The 17,899-nt window shown below is 45.0% G+C and overlaps 1 long non-coding RNA gene and 1 pseudogene across 1 annotated transcript; one reads left to right on the forward strand and one right to left on the reverse strand.

Annotated features, from left to right (window-relative positions):
• Nucleotides 1-12,292: 12,292 nt before the first annotated feature.
• LOC141218891 (uncharacterized) lies at nucleotides 12,293-17,067 on the reverse strand. Its single transcript, XR_012287575.1, has 3 exons — nucleotides 17,002-17,067; nucleotides 15,902-16,062; nucleotides 12,293-13,002 (listed from the first exon to the last, which is right to left on the reverse strand). It is a non-coding gene; the product is annotated as an uncharacterized lncRNA (long non-coding RNA).
• Nucleotides 15,044-15,157, forward strand: LOC141218894 (U2 spliceosomal RNA; annotated as a pseudogene).
• Nucleotides 17,068-17,899: the final 832 nt, after the last annotated feature.

Raw genomic sequence — 17,899 nt, forward strand, 5'->3', positions numbered from 1 at the left:
TCACCGGAAATGGTCTTCACCTCACAGGTGTGCCCTGTCAGGTTTAATATGATAAAGTGCTTTATTCTTTGTCGGGTCCAGGGGTCCTGTAGAATGTGAATCCCTGAGGAACAGCGGATCCTTGGCTTGTGCCAAGACAGAAGAAAAGTTGCTGAACACTTGGTACCCCAAAGTGATCAATCTATTTGCCAATCAAGATGCCCTGCAGTTGATTAATGCGGACAAATTGGATTCCTTTTATAACTGCGTCTCGACACTTATGTCCAACCAGGTAAAGGCGGCTGCGAGATCCGTGATATATAAGGATTCATGTTCATTATTGTATCTCTGGATCAAACATAGACTCAGAGTGGTATTCCCATCTCATATATGTATGGCACTTCCACAGTCTGAGGACGCACATCCGGCTGAAGTATATTGCTGCGCAGGAACATGCCGGGTCCCTGAGCTGCAATGCATGCCGCCAGCCAAAGGCCGGTAGCTGATGTCGGTGTGCCAGTCACGAGCGACGCATGGAAGTGACGTCATGCGCTGCCTCTACCGGCACACTGAAATCAGCTACAGAAGAAGGCGCCGCATGTCGTGGGAGCGGAGGAAGGTAAGAAGAATCATTTATTTTTGTTTATTTAATGTATTGGAAAAGAACGACAGAACATTATACCAGGAAAGGGCCAAGGATGGGGAGCATTAGACAAGGAAGGGGCTCAGGGTGGGGAGAATTAGACAAGGAAGGGGCCCAGGATGGGGAGCATTATATAATGAAGGGGCCCAGGATGGGGAGCATTATACAAGGAAAGGGCCCAGGATGGGGGGAATTAGACAAGGAAGGGTTCCAGGATGGGGAGCATTATACAAGGAAGGTGCCCAGGATGGGGGGAATTAGACAAGGAAGGGTCCCAGGATGGGGAGCATTATACAAGGAAGTAGCTTAGGATGAGAAGCATTATACAAGGAAGGGTCCCAGGATGGGGAGAATTAGACAAGGAAGGGTCCCAAGATGGGGAACATTATACAAGGAAGTAGCCTAGGATGAGGAGCATTACACAAGGAAGGGGCGCAAGATGGAGAGCATTATACAAGGAAAGGTCGCAGGATGGGGAGCATTACACAAGGAAGGGGAGCATGATGGGGAGCATTACACAAGGAAGGCGCGCAGGATGGGGAGCATTACACAAGGAAGGGGTGCAAGATGGGGAGCATTATACAAGGAAGTAGCCTAGGATGAGGTGCATTACACAAGGAAGGAACGCAGGATGGGGAGCATTACACAAGGAAGGGGCGCAAGATGGGGAGCATTATACAAGGAAGGGGCGCAAGATGGGGAGCATTACACAAGGAAGGGGCGCAGGATGGGGAGCACTATACAAGGAAGGGGCGCATGATGGGGAGCATTATACAAGGAAGGGGTGCATGATGGGGAGCATTTTACAAGGAAGAGGCCAAGGATGGGGAGCATTATACCAGGCAGGGGTTCAGAATGGGGGGCTTTGTACAAGGAAGCGGCCCAGGATAGGGAGCATTATACCAGAATGGGGGTCATTATATCATGACATGGGCCAGGATGAAGGACATTACACCAGGAAGGGCACAAGGATGGAGGTCATTATACCAGAATGGGGCCTAGGATGGGGGACAGGATACCAGGATGGAAGACATTGTTATAGGATGAGGGACATTGTACCAGGATGGGGGACATTGTTATAGGATGTGGGACATTATACCAGGATGGGGGACATTGTTGCAGGAAGGGGCCAGGATGGGGGACATTATTACAGTAAGAGGCCCAGGACAAAGGACATTATACCAGGAAGGAGCCCAGGATTGGGACGTTATTGCTGAAAGGGGGCTCAGGATGGGGGGTATTATACACAGAAGGGGGATATTATAACAGGAAGAGGCCCAGGATAGGGGATATTATAACAGGAAGGGGTGCAGGATGGGGAACATTATACCAGGAAGGGGCCTAGAATGAGAGACATTATTATAGGATGGGGCTAGGGCTACGATGGGGGAGATTATTACAGGAAACATCCAAGGCAAGGGCGAACACGCGCATCATTATCGGATCTAGAATGCTACAAGGGCCCATAGGCATTATACAAGGAAGGTGCCCAGGATAGGGGGAATTAGACAAGGAAGGGTCCCAGGATGGGGAGCATTATACAAGGAAGTAGCCTAGGATGAGAAGCATTATACAAGGAAGGGTCCCAGGATGGGGAGAATTAGACAAGGAAGGGTCCCAAGATGGGGAGCATTATACAAGGAAGTAGCCTAGGATGAAGAGCATTATACAAGGAAGGGGTGCAGGATAGGGAGCATTACACAAGGAAGGGGAGCAAGATGGAGAGCATTATACAAGGAAGGGGCGCAGGATGGGGAGCATTACACAAGGAAGGGGCGCAGGATGGGGAGCATTATACAAGGAAGGGGCGCATGATGGGGAGCATTATACAAGAAAGGGGCGCAGGATGGGGAGCATTACACAAGGCAGGGGTGCCAGATGGGGAGCATTATACAAGGAAGTAGCCTAGGATGAGATGCATTACACAAGGAAGGCGCGCAGGATGGGGAGCATTACACAAGGAAGGGGCGCAAGATGGGGAGCATTATACAAGGAAGGGGCGCAAGATGGGGAGCATTACACAAGGAAGGGGCGCAGGATGGGGAGCACTATACAAGGAAGGGGCGCATGATGGGGAGCATTATACAAGGAAGGGGCGCATGATGGGGAGCATTTTACAAGGAAGGGGCCAAGGATGGGGAGCATTATACAAGGCAGGGGTTCAGGATGGGGGGCATTGTACAAGGAAGCAGCCCAGGATAGGGAGCATTATACCAGAATGGGGATCATTATACCATGACATGGGCCAGGATGAAGGACATTACACCAGGAAGGGCACAATGATGGAGGTCATTATACCAGAATGGGGCCTAGGATGGGGGACAGGATACCAGGATGGAAGACATTGTTATAGGATGTGGGATATTATACTAGGATAGGGGACATTGTTACAGGAAGGGGCCAGGATGGGGGACATTATTACAGTAAGAGGCCCTGGACCAAGGACATTATACCAGGAAGGAGCCCAGGATTGGGACGTTATTGCTGAAAGGGGCTCAGGATGGGGGGTATTATACACAGAAGGTGGATATTATAACAGGAAGAGGCCCAGGATAGGGGATATTATAACAGGAAGGGGCGCAGGAAGGGGATCATTATACCAGGAAGGGGCCTAGAATGAGAGACATTATTATAGGATGGGGCTAGAGCTACGATGGGGGAGATTATTACAGGAAACATCCAAGGCAAGGGCGAACACGCGCATCATTATCGGATCTAGAATGCTATAAGGGCCCATACATCTGACCAACATGCTGGTGGGGGCCCAGGTCCAAATTTTGCACATCTACAGGAACATGGCATAACAATATGTCATATGTTGGGAAGGGTTTAAGCTACAGCACATTACATAGCCTCTTGCAGCTATATCAATGGAAAAATGAAAAATGTATGGCTTTTTGAAGACGGAAAGGAAAAAATGCAAAACAAAAAATGATCCGGTCCTGAAGGGATTAAGGATTTCCCACCCACAGTAAATGTTGTCACTCAGCTTTCTTCTCTTATGGCCCAGTCCGTCTCCCTGTTTTCTGCACCACTCTCGTAGTCATGTATTTTTTCTCCTTATAAACACTAATATATACTTGCTGATTTCTCCCCCCCACAGGTGAGAGACCTTCTGCAGAAAACTGTAGAAACTTTTGTCCGTTTATTTGATCTGATAGACGGGCAATTTTTACCAATCTCCAAAATGCAACTTACATTTGATGACGAGAAAATGGATTTCTATCCAAGCTTCCAGGACGTAGAAGAAGTTGTACTATTTATATTAACTCGGATCTCCAAGACCCTTCAGGTATCAGGATTTTTTTTTCAATGCTGACAACTTACTTTTTATAGTAGGTACATGTGTGGCTCACAGGTAAAAACTGCAGTAAAAAAAATTGGAAATTTGCTGCCACCATTTTGGAATATCACAGCAAAAAAAAAATATAGTACTGGCTGATTTACAATTCCTATTGGCTGTCACCTAGTATATGAGCGTCCGCAGCAGTATCCTCCGGTGGGCCCCCATGCAGGGATAGGACAACGAGTATATTGACTTTGTAATACACATTGCAAAAATATATGAGAATTATAAGTAGAAGAGTTGGGTAGCATAAACACTTTTACAGGCTCGGACTGGCCAACAGGAGAAATGGAGAATCCTCCGGTGGGCCCCAATGAAGGGATGGCTCTCCACTCCAGTCCCCTATTAAAGTGCACCTGTCAGCAGGAATGTGCTCAGTAAACCACATACACTGTCAGGAGGGCGACATTACACAGAGTAAAATGATACCTTAGTTGATGAAATTCGTCCTGTGGTTCTTGTGTAATCTTTACTTTCAGTTTGGAAATAATGATATGCTTATGCTCCGGGGCGGCGTGTGGGGGCACTCTATCTGGTGCTCTGCTTACATATTCATGTGTATGCTCTTATGACAGCTCACTGATCGTCCACTGACCTGCCTCCTATTTTACCTAGCCCCGCACTACTAGATGCATTATGTAAAAGAGGAGGCAGGTCAGTGAAGGCACAGTGAGCTGTCATAAGAGCATACAGATGAATATGTAAGCAGAGCACCAGATAGAGCGCCCCCCACAGGCCGCCCCGGAGCACGAGCATATCATTATCTCCAAACTGAAAGTAAAGGTTACACAAGAACCACAGGACGGATTTAATCAACTAAGTTATCATTTTAATCAGTGTAGTGGCACCCACCTAACAATGTATGTGTTTTACTGAGCTCAATCCTGCTGACAGGTGCGCTTTAAATGTATAAGTGGTTAAATCTGAATTTTTGGGGTGACAGATGCCCTTTAAGCTCCCTTTAGTGGCCACTGAGGATACACAGCATGGCAGCTTTTATTTCATGTCTATGCTGAGGATATGGAGCTTTGTATGGAGTTTTTGATTTATTTATATCAAAATAGGTGGATGTTCAGGGGGTTTATATTAGAGACTTCTGCAGTATTCATGTCACTTTATAGAACGTTCTTCTTTGTCCAGAATATTCAGACGGTGCAGCCGTGGCTTTCTGGTAGTAACACGGTTCAGATCATCGAGGCCAAACTCCCTGATTACATCTTTGATTCTGCCGCGCTGAAGCTGAAGGAGGCCGTCAGCCACAATTTACACCAGCCATTCAGGCATTTCCAAACCTACGGTAAGCGGGACGTGAATCATTAAAAGGATGATACATACGGTAAGCTGGACGTGAATAATTAAAGGGATGGTACATACGGTAAGCTGGACGTGAATCATTAAAGGGATGGTACATATGGTAAGCTGGACGTGAATCATTAAAGGGATGGTACATACGGTAAGCTTGACGTGAGTCATTAAAGGGATGGTACATACTGTAAGCTGGACGTGAATCATTATAGGGATGGTACATACAGTAAGCAGGATGTGAGTCATTAAAGGGATGGTACATACGGTAAGCTGGACGTGAATCATTATAGGGATGATACATACAGTAAGCAGGACGTGAGTCTTTAAAGGGATGGTACATACGGTAAGCTGGCTGCGAATCATTAAAGGCATGGTACATACGGTAAGCTGGACATGAGTCATTACAGGGATGGTACATAGGGTAAGCTGGACGTGAGTCATTAAAGGGATGGTACATATGGTAAGCTGGCCGCGAATAATTAAAAGAATGGTACATACAGTAAGCTGGACGTGAATCGTAAGTATTAAAGCGATGGAACATATGGGAAGCTGGACGTGAATCTAGTATTAAAGGGATGGAACAATCACAATCAGAAATCTCCTGCCGGCGCTTGCAGCGTGATATTCCTGTGGACGCTTTGATCCTGATACCTTTCCAAAAGCCATTGAACTCAGTGTTAGGGGTTCCCAGAGGTGTGATCCTCATCTATCAGACATTATCATGTAGAAATACTATATATCATTGGTCTAACAAGCACTGCAAAGAGGATCTGTCTCTAGATTTCACCATATAAATGTAGATTATCAAATTGATTTCTTAGACCTGATGAAGCCAGAGAACTCGCTTTCAAAAATCCATGTCCGATCAGCTGTATAATCCTCTTTGAAAGTTTTCTCCGCCCGTTATTAAGATGAGTCTAGATACAACTATAAATTCTGTGTTATATTATTTGATAGTTGAAAGCTTCAGCTGGCTGGTGGATGGTTCAGCCGCGGAGAAAGTAGAAACTGTGTGCAAAGCAGTCATCAAAGCAAAAGGCGGCTACTTTGAAGAACCTAGAATATAAGACATATTTTCAGTTGTTTCACACTTTTTTTGTTAAGTATATAATTCCACATGTGGTAATTCATAGTTTTGATGCCTTCAATGTGAATGTACAATTTTCATAGTCATGAAAATACAGAAAAATCTTTAAATGAGAAGGTGTGTCCAAACTTTTGGTCTGTACTGTATGTGTGATCATAATGTGTTTTTTTTTTTTTTACATATTGGACCTTCTTGCATATTATCTCGAACCATCATTAAATTGACTCATCCCTGCACAGCAACACTGGCTTTGATGTTTCTAGTAAAAATCGACTGCTTATGCGCCGTTCATCATATGCAAGTTATCTAGGACTAGTCCAGCGGGACGTCACTTCCCACAAACAAATCTGACCTCAGATGCTGTGATCACACCCAAATCATGGCATCTTAGTCTCACCTGGCGAGGTGGATCTTCTAAGCCTCGGGTCTGGGTGGGCACACGGACCCCGGGTGTTGGTGTGGCAAGCAGGAAGGCACATGAGCAGCAAGGAATTGGCACTCAGGAATCTTGGGAGCTGCAGGATGGATGTAGCGTAACACAGTAGGAATGGAAGAAAGTTAACGCAGAAGGTGGAGCACACCAAACAAAAGTCTAAAAACTCAATCCTAAGACCCAGGTGTGTGTCCTAATGGTCCATAAATAGGATTTAGGAGATTATGTCACTGAGCTACACAGGACAACCTGTAAAACCTGACGTGGAGCACAACACGGGGCAGCAGACCGAAGTGAAGGAAGCAGAGCTCGGATACCCAAGACAGGTGTATAATACTTAATTTCACATGACCAATTTGCATATGACAGCCGGCACATAAAAAGTTTAGTCTTTTAAGGTAGAAACATTTTTGCCAGATATATACCGTGAATGTCAATGCAGGAATTTGGCATGCCTGAAGGACCTGACAGGTTCACTTTACGGGGACCCTCTTCGGTTCGTTTGAAGGGTCCCTTGACAATAAGCTGATCACAGCTGTAGTCGGGTGGACGCAGCAACGAGGACTAAGTTGTAGGAATCATTTTCTTACCATTCCCATTAGAATCAATACTGTCCTAAGTCCTACAGAGCGAGGGGTACAACGTGTCCGATAATAATTGAGGGTCAAATCAGAAATCTCAAGGGTAAACGAGACTGATTTATATTTGTATTCCAGTTTATAGAAGAATTTCACACCCTGGCCAGAGATATCATGGGACGGCCCACCTGCGCTTACTTCACCATGGTACACCTCGACTGCGATGACTTAAAGCAAGGCCTGGCTGACAAAGCAAAAAGTTTTGCAAATATATTACTAGATAGACTGGTGACAAATCACAGATTGGAGAATGAAGAGTGAGTAAAATCCTGGATTCAAGGAGGTTTCACAATAGAAAAAAATAATCTGTAATGGGCCTCTACCTGCCATGTGCCGTTCAGGGGCCCTTGGGGTCAAGGTCAAGTGCTACTTCTGCTATGATTTCATACAGTGAGTTATAGATGCTGATGCTACAGTAAAAGTTAAGAATCTCACATTACTTTACTTATGATACCATAAAATATCATCACATTCCAGTATATAATATACAGGTGCATCTCACTAAATTAGAATATCATCAAAAAGTTAATTTTTTTCATTTCTTCAGTACAAAAATTTAAATTCATATATTATATAGAGTCATTACAAACAGAGTGATATATTTCAAGTGTTTATTTCTGTTAATGTTGTTGATTATGGCTTACAGCCAATGGAAACACAAAAGTCATTATCTCAGTAAATTAAAATAATTAACAAATACACCTGCAAAGGCTTCCTAAGCTTTTAAAAAGGTCCCTTAGTCTGTTTCAGTAGGCTCCACAATCATTGGGAAGACTGCTGACTTGACAGATGTCCAGAAGGCAGTCATTGACACACTCCACAAGGTCCCAGAGTTCCAATTTTCATTTGGAAATCAAGGTCCCAGAGTCTGGAGGAAGAGTGGAGAGGCCACAATCCAAGCTGCTTGAGGTCTTGTGTGAAGTTTCCCTCTGCTGACAAGCTTTTGGAGATGGAAATGTCATTCTCCAGCAGGACTTGGCCCCTGTCCACACTGCCAAAAGTACCAATACCTGGTTTACACACAACAGTATCACTGTGCTTGATTGGCAGAAAACTCGCCTGACCTAATCCCCATAGAGAATCTATTATAGAGAATCTATAGGGTATTGTCAAGAGGAAGATGAGAGACATCAGACCCAACAATGCAGATGAGCTGAAGGCTGCTATCAAAGCCACCTGGGCTTCCATAACACCTCAGCAGGGCCACAGGCTGATCGCCTCCATGCCACATTGCCGCATTGATGCAGTAATTGATGCAAAAGGATCCCAGACCAAGTATTGAGTGTATTTACTGAACAGACATTTCAGTAGGCCAACATTTCAGATTTTAAAAACATTTTTCAATCTGTTGTTATAAAGTATTCTAATTTACTGAGATAATGACTGTTGTGTTTTCATCGGCTGTAAGCCATAATCATCAACATTAAAAGAAATAAACACTTGAAATAGATCCCTCTGTCTGTAATGACTCTATATAATATATGAGTTTCAATTTTTGTACTGAAAACTGAAATAAAGTAACTTTTTGATGATATTCTAATTTAGTGAGATGCACCTGTATGTAATAATCTTTGCTTCGCTTAGGATCTTCATGGAATTTGAGAAAATCAAGGAACAAGCGTTAAAGACTCCTGAAACTAATGAAGATGTAATAGAGGAGATTGCGCTTGTGGAGCAGGCGAAGAATAAAAGCCTGGTAGAGCTAAAGTCCCGAATTGCTGTACTTACGTCCCTGGGTATAATTAGTGTAAAACATAATATATAGGATTATTCCGATATTTCTTGTGTCCTGGTTAATATGTATTTTTCCATATATAGGTCATGTCATACTAGCTATACTTACCAGTCCCCTCCAGGTTTCAGTGATCAGATCCCCAACATGATCATGTGATTGCTGCAGCCTATCAGTGACTACAGTGGTAACCTGCTACAGCCAGTGATTGGCTACAGAAATCACATGTCCACATAGAGCAGGAAGAACACAAACTGATGGAGGGAACTGTAGTTGTGGAGCATCAGTATAATTTTATAACCTAAGTTTTTGGAAAAAATATAATTGGTGCAACCCCTGTGATTGTAGATGCTAGATACATTAATACAGAGTGAGTTTCATTTTTTTAATTTTAGGAGTGTCAGCGGAGGATGAGTTATCTTCTAGATGTTCATTTATTTGTACCTGAAGATATCATCCTGAACTCAACAGTGTTACTGTGGCCAAAAAATATCAACCCAGTGTTTGATGAAAATGTCCAGGTATGTGGGCTCATTTCTGAAAATGGGGTCTCGGGTGCCAGCCCCAATGAAGCAGCAGCCCCCTGCAGTGTCCAGGTAATTAAACGGGGCGCTCTGGGAGCGTTTTTTGATAACTGTTCCTTTCTAAAAGCTGATTGAAAACGGCAAGTGTAAAGGAGAGGGCGAGCTGCTGGGAAAAGAGAGACGCTTATGCTGGAACTGGAGAAACTTTTGCGTCGGATGGAAGAATTTGCAGAGTACTCTGAGCTGGATATGATGCAGCAGGTATGATAGTCACAGGCTGTGTTATAGTTTTCCCTCTTCTTATTTTCATTACTTTAAGACTCTTTTCATATTTGTACAGATCCTTTTTACCCAAAACGCATCATGGTTGTCGTGAACGATAATTTTTTTGTGCAATACAAAAGATCATTTCACCCGACGATCAAGTGTTTGGCCATTCGTCGGTGATTGGCAGCCTATTTATACTGCACAATTATCCTTAAACGAGCGTTCCTGGGAAGTAGTTATAAAATGCTCCCTAACTCCGGTTTGGAGTTGCATTAGGCTTTTTTTATGTTGTTTCTTTTGGGGGGGTTCTATCCCTTTTTAAAGGCAAGAATCAAGAATATTGAGACTACAGCCAATAGTGTAACCTGAAGCTTCAATGCAAAATCTCCATTAGGGCCCCCAACTATTGCTGGTCTTTAATAGTAGTGATCTTCTCATATGAGTCAAAGAGACCTTTTGAGCCCCCCTTAGCTCCAGATGCGACTGCAATCCCTGCACGCACTGTAGTTACGCCCTTGACTGCAGCATTATTTTTGCTATGCAAAAAAAAACTATGAAAAAAACATAAACCCGACTGACCACGATTATCAGCCAGAACAGTCTTTATAGAGGCAGTCCCTAGTGCTTAACCTGAAGTGCAGTCAAACAAAGGCAGGTCAGAGGCAGTCGTCACACCTGAGCACTGGCGTATGAAAGCGTCCACTAGGCCTGAAACGCGTTGCATCCAATAGGCCTGAAACGCATTGCGTCCAATAGGCCTGAAACACGTTGCGTCCAATAGGCCTGAAACGCATTGCGTCCAATAGGCCTGAAACGAGTTGTTCCAATAGGCCTGAAACGCGTTGCGTCCAATAGGCCTAAAAATCGTTGCGTCCAATAGGCCTGAAAATCGTTGCGTCCAATAGGCCTGAAATGCATTGCGTCCAATAGTCCTGAAATGCATTGCGTCCAATAGGCCTGAAATGCATTGCGTCCAATAGGCCTGAAATGCGTTGATTCCAATAGGCCTGAAACGCATTGCGTCCAGTAGGCCTGAAACGCGTTGCGTCCAATAGGCCTGAAACGATTTGTGTCCAATAGACCTGAAAGGCCTGAAAGTTACACCTCTGACATCAGCTGTCTATAAAGTGGAGCATATAGGAGTCTGTATTCTGCAAATGAGAAGTAAAGTTCACCGGTGAGAAGTCAGTCTCATACTGTAACTTGTGACTGTCTAACTCATTTTCTTTAACGGAGGCAGTCCGGTTAACCCTTTACTTATCTGTGTTTATTGTGCCTGGTTTCAGTAAGTGACAGATGTGAGGACTGTACAGAAGCGAATAGCAGACGCAGAGGAGGCGGTGGCTTATATTAACAAAGAAGAAGCACTGTATAAATGGGACCTTACAACATACCCTGAGCTGGATTCTTCAAAAGTCAACATCGAACCTTACCAGAAACTTTTTGCACTGATTTACAAATGGCAAAAAACTGAAAAAAAGTATGTGCACCCCATTGGGGAATTCTGAGTTAACTCTTGGCATGCCGTTATTTATTAACACCAGACGTGATCTGAAGTGGAGAGTAAATGGCGCATTTAAACAAGCTGATGATCATTCCCAATTATCAGCCCATGTAAATGTGCCTGTAATCACCCGATGAACAAGCAAAACACTAATTCGTTGGGAACGAATCATTTATGGCAGCAAAAATCATCTTTATCTACAGCACTTCGCCCCTTGTAACCTTATAGGGACAAAGTATATCTAATAACCAATCGTTCTGTCCCCATCACTGTTCTTCGGTCCTGGAAATAACCAAGCGCCAAAAGTCTTGCATATATTACAAGGGGATTATGTGTTATTAAAGGGCTGTCCGGCCTTGGGGCACAAGTCTGCAGTCACTCCATGTGACTGCAGTCATGTGAATCCTCACAGCATGTGTACTGTGCGCGTAATAAGGATTCTCCAGCATCGGGAGCACAGGCATGTGACAGCAAGTATGTGATTTGCATATATACGGTCACATCCCAACTAGACATATCCGGCCTTGCTCAATGCAAGCACATTGAGTGGAGCCAGACACGTCTAGTCGGAATGTGGTCTGAAGTATGCAAATCACATACTTGTGGTCACATAACAGCCCGTTCCTGGCACCGGAAAATCCTCGCAGTGCGTGCAATTTGAGAATTTAAAAGTCTGCAGTTACATAGACTGTAGACTTGTACCCCAAGGCCGGACAATCCCTTCTGCAAAATAGGAGATAAATGTATGATCGGTAGGGGTGCTCTAACCACAGGGTCCTCCAGTAATCCTGAGGACAGAGGTTCCAAAGTCTGCTGTGTGAATGGAGTGATCGTGCGCATGCATAGCCAGTGCTCCATTCATGTCTGTGGGAGCAGTCATGCGCATGCATAGCCATCACTCCCATAGATGCACACATGCTTCATTCACAAAGCTGTATCTAGGACCACCGCTTTCAAAACTGCTGGGGGCTGCAGCAGTCAGACTCCCAGTGATCAGACATTTATCAACAACCTTGTGGATAGGTGATTAAACATTATTTATGGGACAACCATAGCCATAGATGTAGAAGAGAAAAAAAGCAGAATAAACAGTAATAGATGAGCTAAAAACATGAAATTTATCAAAATATGTCTTGAAAAATCTCACGCTTCCAGGTGGATCGACGGCGCTTTCCTTGACCTGAACGGAGAAAGCATGGAAGCCGAGGTGGACGAATTCCTCCGAGAGGTCTACAAGATGATGAAACTGTTTCAGCAGAAGCAGAAGACGTTAGAAGAGGAGAAGAAAAAGGCGTCTCAACACCGGACACTGTCTGAAGATAAGGATTCGGTGGACGAGGAAAAGAAGGAAAGCCGCATAGTTCTCATGTGTTCTGCCATCACCGAGCAAATCAAGGCTTTTAAGGTAGATGCATCAAATAATGGATATATCAGTAATCTGGGCCCGGTTTGCTGGAGCGCGCTGTTACCTCCCAATCCCAGCCAACTTTAGCACAGTGGTTACTATCGAGACAGCAGCGGTGGTCGGTCTCCTAGGCAACGATCTGTAAACAAAAGAAAAGTCTTAATATCTCAAGAACGGCTGCAAATGTCAAGAAGCAGCAAATTGCAAAAGTGCAGGTTTTTACAATATCTATGAAGATGGGAATAACCCTTTAATTCATTTTTGTAGCCGTAATCCCGGGACACTGATTATGATTGACTCCTTTTCAGGAATATATCCCTCTGGTGAGCATCCTTTGCAACCCATGCCCCTCCTATATATCCATCCTGGCCTCCATGTGTCCAGCCTGCCCCCCTTCATATATCCATTCTGTCCCATATATCTATATATATCTATATCTATATCATATATATATAACAGTTTTGATTTATATATATCCATCCTAGCCCCCCCATATATGCATCCCACCCCACCCCATATATCTATCCAGGTCCCCACGTGTCCAGCTTGCCCCCCTTCACCTCCATGCGTCCATCCAGGTCCCCACGTGTCCAGCTTGCCCCCCTTCACCTCCATGCGTCCATCCAGGTCCCCACGTGTCCAGCCTGCCCCCCCTTCAGCCCCATGCGTCCATCCAGGTCCCACGTGTCCAGTCTGCCCCCCCTTCAGCCCCATGCGTCCATCCAGGTCCCACGTGTCCAGTCTGCCCCCCCTTCAGCCTCATGCGTCCATCCAGGTTGCCACGTGTCCAGCCTGCCCCGCTTCAGCCCCATGCGTCCATCCAGGTCCCCACGTGTCCAGCCTGCCCCCCCTTCAGCCTCATGCGTCCATCCAGGTCGCCACGTGTCCAGCCTGCCCCCCCTTCAGCCCCATGCATCCATCCAGGTACCCACGTGTCCAGCCTGCCCCCCCTTCAGCCCCATGCATCCATCCAGGTCCCCACATGTCCAGCCTGCCCCCCCTTCAGTCCCATGCATCCATCCATGTCCCCACATGTCCAGCCTGCCCCCCCTTCAGCTCCATGCGTCCATCCATGTCCCCACATGTCCAGCCTGCCCCCCCCTTCAGCCCCATGCGTCCATCCATGTCCCCATGTGTCCATCCTGACCCCCCTTCAGCCCCATGCGTCCATCCATGCATCCTGGGTAGGTGTTTATGCCCCTGCATCCATCCATCCTGGGTAGGTGTAAATGCCCCTCCAGCCATCCATCCTGGGTAGATGTATATGCTTTTCCATTCATCCATCCATCCTGGGTAGGTGTATATGCCCCTCCATCCATCCATCCATCCATCCATCCAATCTATCTATCTTTCTATCCCTTCCTTTCTGAGATAAGCTGCAATAATGCATTTGTCCTTTGCTACACCTTTGCACATACGCCATATACCTAATCAGTGGCCTTGTTATCAGCTGCTACTCTTTTAATTCAACTGTCCCATCAGTTGGGTGTTGCTGAGTACCACGCATTTAAAAAAAATGTGGGGCCGTTGCGATTTCTTTAGTGAAATGCTGGCTCCCTCTGAAAGATCACTGACTTCTTTAATTTTCTATCTATGGATGAAAAAAAGATAAAAAAAAGTTTGGTCTGAGATGTTGTTTTAAAGTGCTACCTATGTCTGTCAATCAGAGCATCCTATTGGTTTTCACCCAGGCAGATAGATTGCTTGCAATAGATGTAATGAGTGAATGGAACAATGGAATAATGCAAGAGAATGGGACAATGGAACAATGGAATAATGCTAGAATGGAAGAATGGAACATCATTGCACGTGTCATAATGGGCTCCTAGCCTTTATCTGGCTGTGCTTCGGCAGTCAGCTACAGTCTGCAGGGAGCCTGCAGACTAGGAAGAAGGTGGACCGCCGCTTGTTTGTTCACTAATTAGTTATCCTCTCCCCATCCCCTTGTCTGCAGGTACATGGGACATTGGGGGGGAGGGGAGAATGTTTGAAAATAGGCAGACTCATGCAGATTAAAAATGCATGCGTGGGCTGCAGCTGCAACAAGCAGTAAAGTTGTGGGTTTTAAGATGTCTATTGATGAACAACATGTCCTCCTAAGGGGAGTCTTTGTCCCTATCCCTACAATGGGTGCATTCTTGAAGCCAGGGTGCAGTCATAGGCCAAAACCAATTCAGGTTATCGCTTCTCGGCCTTTTGGCTAACATCAAGTGTAGTATCTGTTCTCATTTAGTATATGTGCTTAGCTTTTACCAATATATTGCATTGCAATGTTATCTATCTATCTATCTATCTATCTTCCCGGCTGCTTGTTTTCCCTCTATCCACACCCTCCTCTTCTTTGATTGACAGCTCTGGCTTCATAGAACCAGAGAAGGAAGGAGACAGAGGTAAAACAAGCAGGTGGGAAGGTGTATATAAAGGATTGGCCCACGCCGTGATCCACGGAGCGCTTGTACTTGGTTTCAACAGTCATTCTGTGCTGACAGTCCCTTTAAAATCAGTGTTTCCCAAACTCCAGTCCTCACGGCCCCCCACAGGTCATGTCTTCAGGATTTCCATAGTATTGCACAGGTGAGAGAATTCCGGATTCCTTGATGATACTTTCATCACATGTGTAACACTGAGGAAATCCTGAAAACCTGACCTGTTGGGGGCCATGAGGACTGGAGTTTGGGAAACACTGCTTTAAATGGAGCGGTGCTGCAGTTTTATTATTCAGCAATTAGCAGGATCCCCCAACAATTTCTTAAGCAATGAGAAAATGCAGTCCCTAATGATGTCCTCTGACAATAAGCGGATCACGGACAGCAGATGCATTGGGTTCTGCATTTCTTGGAGAATGGGATGGGGCAGCTTCTGTCTTCTCAGTGATACAATCAGGAAGGAGATGCAGCGTGAGACAATCCCTGTCTACATCTTTGATCTGATCATCAATACAGAGGGCTGATTGGTGAAGACAGAGGGAAAGGCTAATAAAATTATTAAAAAAAACTTCGTTTTTCGGCTGCCACTTCCTCTGGGGTCAGTATGCCAACCTCATTGACTTCATAGCACTTGCCAGAGTGGGCAGACACGATTTATTGCCTTTACACACGTCACCTCCACACAGGGCGATGCTGCTACGACGCCTCTGTAGTGATCAAACGTTGAGTCAAACAGCAGGGCTTTAAGAGGGCTGCCCTTTTCAATCTTGGGACTAAAACACAAAAATAAGACATCCTGTTAAAGGGGATAAAGGTAAGTAAACCGCGTTCAGTCCAGAGTGATGAATTCCAAAAGATAAAGTTTATTCCGCCATCACATAACGTTTCGACCTGTTATAGGTCTTTATCAAGTATATACAAAGACATAGAGGGATACTGATCCCCTTTAAGGAAAATCAGTGGCCAGAACCCTTTAAATTCCCCTTAAATGGTCCAAAACTGAAACTGTGGGAACAATATAATCCACTTAGGGTTCAAACTTACAGTCAAGGGTTTGATAAAATTATCTACACCCTTGTGTCTCCAGAAAGCATAGCTTACGTTCACGTGCTGAAAATGCCGACCAGTGCTGGAGTGAGCGGAGGTCCGCAGCTTGTGACACTCCTGCTGTAGTGAAACTACAGATCCCAGCAGACTGACGGTCTCTCATCAAGTTATGCTGGGAGCCGCAGTTTCACAAATAGTGCTAGAGGATCCATGTCAGAAATATGAGGCTGCCACTAGGGTTTCTCCCACAAATATGTAATCGGACGTGGAGCAGAACTGCACGTGGATGAGCCATATTCTCTATCTGTGAACATACTACTCCTTCACTCAGATTCTAAGTGGTTCTGCAGCGCATCTGTGCAGAGCAAGCTGTCAATCAAAATCCGGGCCGGGTTTACAGCCGTCACCCCTGATATAGCGAGAGGTGCTGTGATCCAAGACTGTAGCCGCTCCGTGCACAACGATGAGTGAAGGCCGGCGGCTGCAGGGAGGAAAGAAGTTAATTTTCTCCCGGTACCTACACTATCAATAAGGCGGCCGGGCAGCATTGTAACAATATTTATCTGCAGATTAACCCTATACCTGCAGGTACATAGCATTTTCCAAGGTGACAGGTTCCCTTTAATAAAGAGAAGATGGATAGAGCCGCATTAGTCCGTACTCACGGTGGAAGCCTCCTGACAACTTCTTGAAGAACACTTTCCACATTTGTTCCAAGCTTCCCCGACATCTAATAGAAATAAACAGAGAAATGAATTTCTTAATACAGTTTAGAACTCGGCTACAACGAATCAGAAGAAATGAAACCTGTTTGAAGCTGACAAGCAATCAAGCCCCTCCGTAAGCCACACAGAACATGGCTACTTATGTCATCTGCAGGTGATTAAAGGAACCTGTCATGCTGAAATGGTATAAGATCTGTAGGGGATGTTGTAGAGCAGAGAAGTTGATCAGACTGATAGACATATCTGTGGGAAGAGAGTCAGCAAAACTGGCATTTTATGCAGTGAAAAGTCCTGCCGTATGTACACTAGTCCAGTGGGCGGTCCTACTAAGTGATTGACAGTTCCCTGTATGACCATGCAGGCAAAGATAGCTGTCAATCACTAGTAGGACCGCCCACTGGACTCATCTGTACAAACAGCAGGATTCCACTGAATAAATTGATACAGGAAAAACATCTATCTTTGTACCGTATTAGCCAGTAGATAGAAGAGTATTTAGATTTGAGAGTCCTCAGTGGTTGATACCATCTTTTCCATTAGCCATTAAAAGGTAACAAATTGCAGGCTTTCCAGACTACTCAGGTCTCAGGTCTGCCTGATGAAGAAGCCTGAGTCGTCTGGAAAGCTTGCAATTTGTTACCATCTTTTCAGTTAGCCATTAAAGGTATCAACCACTGAGGACTCTCAAATCTAATGAATAAATTACAATTTATACTGAATCTTCTCCCACAAACCTATATATCGTTCTACTCAGTTTCTCATAGATAAAACCTGTACATCTGAATGGGGCTTTAATGTTGTTATTACAATCATGTAACCGCAGATCACAAAATCTTTC

The sequence above is a fragment of the Phyllobates terribilis genome, unplaced genomic scaffold, assembly GCF_046119375.1.
Source record: "Phyllobates terribilis strain yellow unplaced genomic scaffold, ASM4611937v1 Scaffold_250__1_contigs__length_2853362, whole genome shotgun sequence".
Lineage (NCBI taxonomy): Eukaryota > Metazoa > Chordata > Amphibia > Anura > Dendrobatidae > Phyllobates > Phyllobates terribilis.